The sequence below is a fragment of the Podarcis raffonei genome, chromosome 8 (genome assembly GCF_027172205.1).
Source record: "Podarcis raffonei isolate rPodRaf1 chromosome 8, rPodRaf1.pri, whole genome shotgun sequence".
NCBI lineage: Eukaryota > Metazoa > Chordata > Lepidosauria > Squamata > Lacertidae > Podarcis > Podarcis raffonei.
The window spans coordinates 16255813-16261264 of NC_070609.1; the positions used below are offsets into that span (position 1 = coordinate 16255813).

The following is a 5452-nucleotide window of genomic DNA, read 5'->3' on the forward strand; positions in this document are numbered from 1 at the left end:
TGTGTGGGCCTCCCAGATGCTGCTGGACTACAGCTCCTGTCACCCCTGATCTCTGGCCAGGCTGGTGGGGGACTGGTGGTAGGTGCAGTCTGGCAACGTCTGGGGGACACAGGTTTCGTAATGTGTTACAGCCAAGAGTTGCTGAAAATGGACCCAGGAAAATGCAACCCCCCCCAAAAAAGGTGGGAGTTTTACAACGTGCAACCAAAAGGGTATGCCCCGAAGAAAATACAATCACAAAAGGGCAGAGAATGTGGTGCTGGGGGGGGAACCACACTGAGAACAGGTAATGTGAACTCAGGAAGGTCATGGCGAAAGAGAGCATCAAAGCCAGTTGCTAAATAAGAAGTGGAATCTTAAAAAAGGGTTTTTAAAAAGAGGGAAGGCTGTTTGGGAGGATATAAGCTGTTTCTTTTTTTTTTTTAAGCATTGAACAAATATGAAAACAAAACCAGGCTAGGCAAGACACATTTAATTAAAAGAACTATTGTGGGAAATTAGGAAGTTCTGAAGGGCGCCATTCTTAGAAAGTTTCCTAAAGGATGCTTTCAATTTGGAGAAAAGCCTGGGCCTGATCTCCATTTCGATAAGCGCCAGTTGAGAAGTTTGCGGAAAGTGGGTCGGCAAGGAGAAGCCACTGGGATGTTTCAACCTCAATATTGGGTAGCATATTATAGGTGGGACAGCTTCAGCCTGTACCCGCTGTGCTCTTGGCATTTCTGCATTTTGGGCCTTAGTTCCTGCTAAGATTCCAGAGAGACTCCCTTACACTCTGGATAAGGGATGGGCCTACATTTCTGGAATGTTCCAGCATATGCCAGAGGACACAGAACTGCGCCTGTCCCCCTGCTGCTGCAAATGGTGAAGTGGATTTCAATGCAGTCAGGGGGCTGACTCCTCTGGCCGGCTCAGTCTCTGGGTAGGCTTCAAGTCAGGGAAATGTGCTGGCCCAGAAAGTTCAAGAGAGGCTCTGGGGCCCTGTTGAACTCAGCCCTTGTGTGAGAGGACCACCCCCCCCCCAGCCCACCAAGGCACAGACTGTCCTCCTCACTGAAAACCAGAAGCTTGCTCAGGCTGAGTCTCCACAACTGTGGTTCTCGTGGCCGCTGCTTCAGCCCCTGATTTTGTGGCAAGCTGTCTGCCTCGTCTGCTGCCAACGGGTGTTGATCTGAGGCGACATGAGAAAGTGGCAGCATCTGCTCGGGGCGAGCACATCGGCTGACCCACAAGCCGAAAGAAGCGGTGGGCACCTGACTGCAGCCATCATGTGAAACAGTCCTTGGTGGCCTTTGAGAAGTCCACAGGGAGCAGCCCCACGGAGACTCGCTAGGTTAGGCGAGGGACACTGATCAGGGCTGCATGGAAAAGCATAACCAGCCAAGTCTGAGGGAGATCTGGAGCCCAGTCCCCGAACACAAAAGGGTGTTTCTCCCCACCCACCAACTCACCTGGTCAGGGTGTGTTTCTTGTTGCTGTCGCTGGGCGCAGGCGTTGGGCGAGGTGAGCCAAAAGCCACATCACGAATGGCTCTGTGATATAATAGGAGAGACACCTGCACCAGCACATTTGTGTTTTCCAAAAAGTACATCTAATGGACAACCCCAACCATCTGCAGGTAATTCCACCAGCCCCCCAAAGCCAGCAACCACATACACAAATCCCTCTACAGCCAATTCATGATGTATGCACAACACACACACACAAATGGGCACACATACACCAAACTTCCTTCAGCCCAAGACTGTGCTGGATACAAGCCATCTTCCAAACATGCTATGATGCAGACACTCCAGGCAGAGACAGGGTCCAACTCCCCAACAGATACTTTTGCTTGGGGTCTGTGTTATGTGAGCATGTTCTGTCCAAAGGAATACCAAGGATTTGAACATTTGCAGCCATGGCATGCACAGCAAACACGCCTGCCCGCTCCTTCGCACTCACACCCCGGGCACACACAGGCTCACACATGTTTCCCCGCACAGAGATCTCTTTCATGCATTCACCTTGACATCGATACCACTGCCCGCAAACCACGCCATCCTCTCCGCAAACAATACCCTCTCTCTGCGCACTCACAGACCTCTGCCAAACTGCCCCTTTCAAGCACGCTGCCTCCGTGGTGCACAATGGATTGATTCATGGCACACGCATGTGGCATGGCACACACACCCCTCTCTCCTTGTTATACGGAACTTGTGCCACGTAATTCCTATTGCTTTCAACTTGCCAAATCCGGCTCACCCTACTGCACACAAACAGTAGTTATCCATGCACACAACGGAAGGCGATCTGTGACGAATAACCTTAAGAACCGCTTTCTCAGTCTTTCTGTTCCCCCACACACCCACACCCAGCTCCCTCACATGCAAATTTTTTTCCTCCTTGACCAGTCCTGGGGGACTCTTCCTGTGTGTGTGTGTGTGTGTGTGTGTGTGTGCTTTCTTTTCCCTGAGAGAAGAACCCAATAGTGTTTTCAAAAGAGGTTGGTGTATATCTGAGGATGGGAATCCCTTGGGTGGGTGTGGCCCCCGAGGCGTGTGTGCACGCACATGAATCGTTCCAATGCGCATACAGCGTGTCCATCTTGTATTTTGGAGTGGGGGGAGGCAATATTTTTTTTGGGGGGGGTCATGCATTGGATCCCTCAGTGAGGTCACGGGTCCACAGGTGCATTATGTCAGGAAGTGCCCACAGGGGTGGTAGCAGCTGGGACCTCTTTAAGAAACCCCCGGTTGGTTTGGCTGGGTGGGAGGGATGGGGACACTGCGCATGCATTTCGCCTTCCTTGGAGAAAGACACACATGACATATGAAAGAGAGAGAGAGAGAGAGAACAAGAGAGAGAGAGAGAGAGAGAGATGCCCCAGGTGGCAACTGTTGAACCCCAGAGGAAGAGTGCTTCTCTCTGTTCTCATCTTTGCTTCCACTTGCCCCTGGAGGGGGCAGGCAGGATGGAAATTTAGCATTCCACAGCTATTGGGGCTTCTCATCTTTCTAAGGAAGGTGAGTCGCCTCCTCCCACACAAACCCCCCACACATTTCCCCTTCCTCACCACCAAACTTAAGGTCATTAACCTACCTGCCAATCCCCTTCACCACCCAAGCTTTGTGCGCAAAGGCTGACCCATCTCCCTTTCTCCCTCTTGCCCCCGACATGCCACCTGTCCCCCCCATCCTCTCCAGCACCTCTGCCTCATCGCCTCTCTCCTCCTTGTTGCTCTGTGTCAGCCCCTTCCCCTCCCCTTATTCTTCATCGCCTGTTTCTTGCACTCACCCACCCAGCCCCTTTCCTCCAGCCTCCATCCTGGTCCTCCTTATTCCCTTGCCAATTCCCTCCCTCTCCCACCCCGCAGGTCAGGGCTGGTGAACTCCCCATGCAGGGAAGGTTAACCTGTTCTGGTCCTCTTCTCCTTCTGCCCTCCTCGCTTGCCATGGCTTTGGCTGTGGTTCACGGGTGGTGGTGCCTATTGACGGATGGTCTCCTCTCTCTTTCTCCCCATCATCGCTTAGCTCTGGCTGTATGTCTCTCTCTCTCTCTCCCTGGGCCGCTGTCTATGCTGTAGCAACGCAATGCGGCTGTTGTCTGGAATGGAACTTTATCAGACTTGCCTGGATCCAGACGGCAGGGAGGGCGGGGAGAGAGAGAGAGAGAGTGAAGGAGGGGAGAAGAGGGAGCGGCGGAGAGGGAGGGAGGGAGCTGGCTGGGAAAAATTCAAATGGCAGCAAACCGAGACAATAAGCGGCAGGTGAGCTAGGCAGGTGGGGCTGAGCCCAAACAGACCCACGCCACACTCTGCGCCCATCGGACGAGAGCGTGCAGCGCGGCAAGTGTGGGACAACGCGGCTGGCAAATGCAAGGCAAAAGACGCAAGCCGCACCACATGGACCGAGAGCCAGACATGCCATGTTGCATGGCCCGCCACAGGTCAAGAGCATGCCAGCCACGCATGGCTGCCTCGCGTGAAAATGACAAAAAAAGTGCCGCAAGGCACAAGCTGGAACCGTCCGTGCCAGAGGAATGGAGCCTCCATTTTCAGTGGCAGTGTATCTTAAATTACATGGGGCAAATGGGCATGGCCCGCACTATCATGCCAGATCGTTGCTGAGCACCGAACGCTGGAGCCAAGGGACCTTTGGTCTGCCCCAGAGAGACGCCCCCCCCCCATGTTCACGTTTGAAATTCACACGCTCTCCACATTAAGTGTACGCATGAAACACAGATGCACCACACGCGTGTACGTACCTAGACAACGGCACGTGAGGCGCAAGGCAAATGGCCCGTCTGCGAATGAAGCAGCCCCTCCCATGCAGGCAGCTGCCCCCGCCCCAAAAAGTGCATGCCCAGTGCCCACAGGTACAACCCTTAAAAAATAAATAAATTGGTACTTCCCAACTCCATGCATTGCTTTTGCAAGGGCTTTGTGTTGCTAACAAAGGCTACATCTCACAATATAGCTTCCACACCACGCCAGACAGTCGCTCACAGCACAAACAAGGACAATTCACGCAGTAAAACAAAGAGCTGCTTCAGACCACACACTATTTCCCAAAGGTTACAAAACACAACCCGATCTGCGTATTCCTGCAGTTTTGTAAATGCGTATTGCCCTCCATGTGTGCAGAACCAAAAGGTCACTCCCCTAGGATCATGCTTTAAAATAAAACAAGATTCCAGAATAATTTATCTGGAATAAGTACCCCCTTTACACACACACACACACCGAAGTCCTGCACACAGAATCTCTTCCACTTTGCTCATCCACTGCCAAGGGAACGTAGCACAAATCCTTCTCTGCCCAATTGAGTGAACACAAGGGGTGAACACAGGGGGCAGCAGAAAGGTCATGGAGAGACCCTGCATATCACACGGTGATGTGCCTCACCACAACTTAGTGCAAGGGGCAACGTGCACAGCTGACATCTGCACACGCCCTTAAGACCAGGCATGAACTTGCCTCCTCGTATGTGACCCCGGGCTTCTTCGGTGCCCTCTGATTTCCCCTAATGTGACTCACAAAGCCATCTGTTGCTCCTGTGTTGCTTGCGCAGCACATGGCATTTGAGCACCTCACATAAAGAGACGGCGCCATCCTTTCCCATCTGGAAAGGCCTTGCATGCCACCCTTGGGCGAAGGGCAAGATAAAAATGCAACAAGTATATCTCCAGCACTTGCACGCCTTCCCCGTCTTTCTCCTGGGCTCAGTATCATTTCTTACAGCTGCTCCAGACATCCACCTTGCCCACTTTCTCTCCAAGGTCAACTCCATTTCTCACACCCTTTTACCCACAGAAGCCTGGCATCCCTTGCAGGTCAGCACCTGCAGAATCTTTGTCTTTAAGCCTCTTGTACAATACACATGTTTTAACACAATTGGGGGGGGAAACACCCCAAACTATATACGTACGAATGCAACACACTCTCACACCAGAAGACAACTGAGCATGTTCCAGC

At 52.4% G+C, this 5452-nt stretch overlaps 1 long non-coding RNA gene across 1 annotated transcript; it reads right to left on the minus strand.

Moving 5' to 3' along the window:
* Positions 1 to 457: 457 nt before the first annotated feature.
* On the minus strand, positions 458 to 3426 carry LOC128418457 (uncharacterized). Its single transcript, XR_008331701.1, has 2 exons — positions 1449 to 3426; positions 458 to 1355 (listed from the first exon to the last, which is right to left on the minus strand). It is a non-coding gene; the product is annotated as an uncharacterized LOC128418457 (long non-coding RNA).
* Positions 3427 to 5452: the final 2026 nt, after the last annotated feature.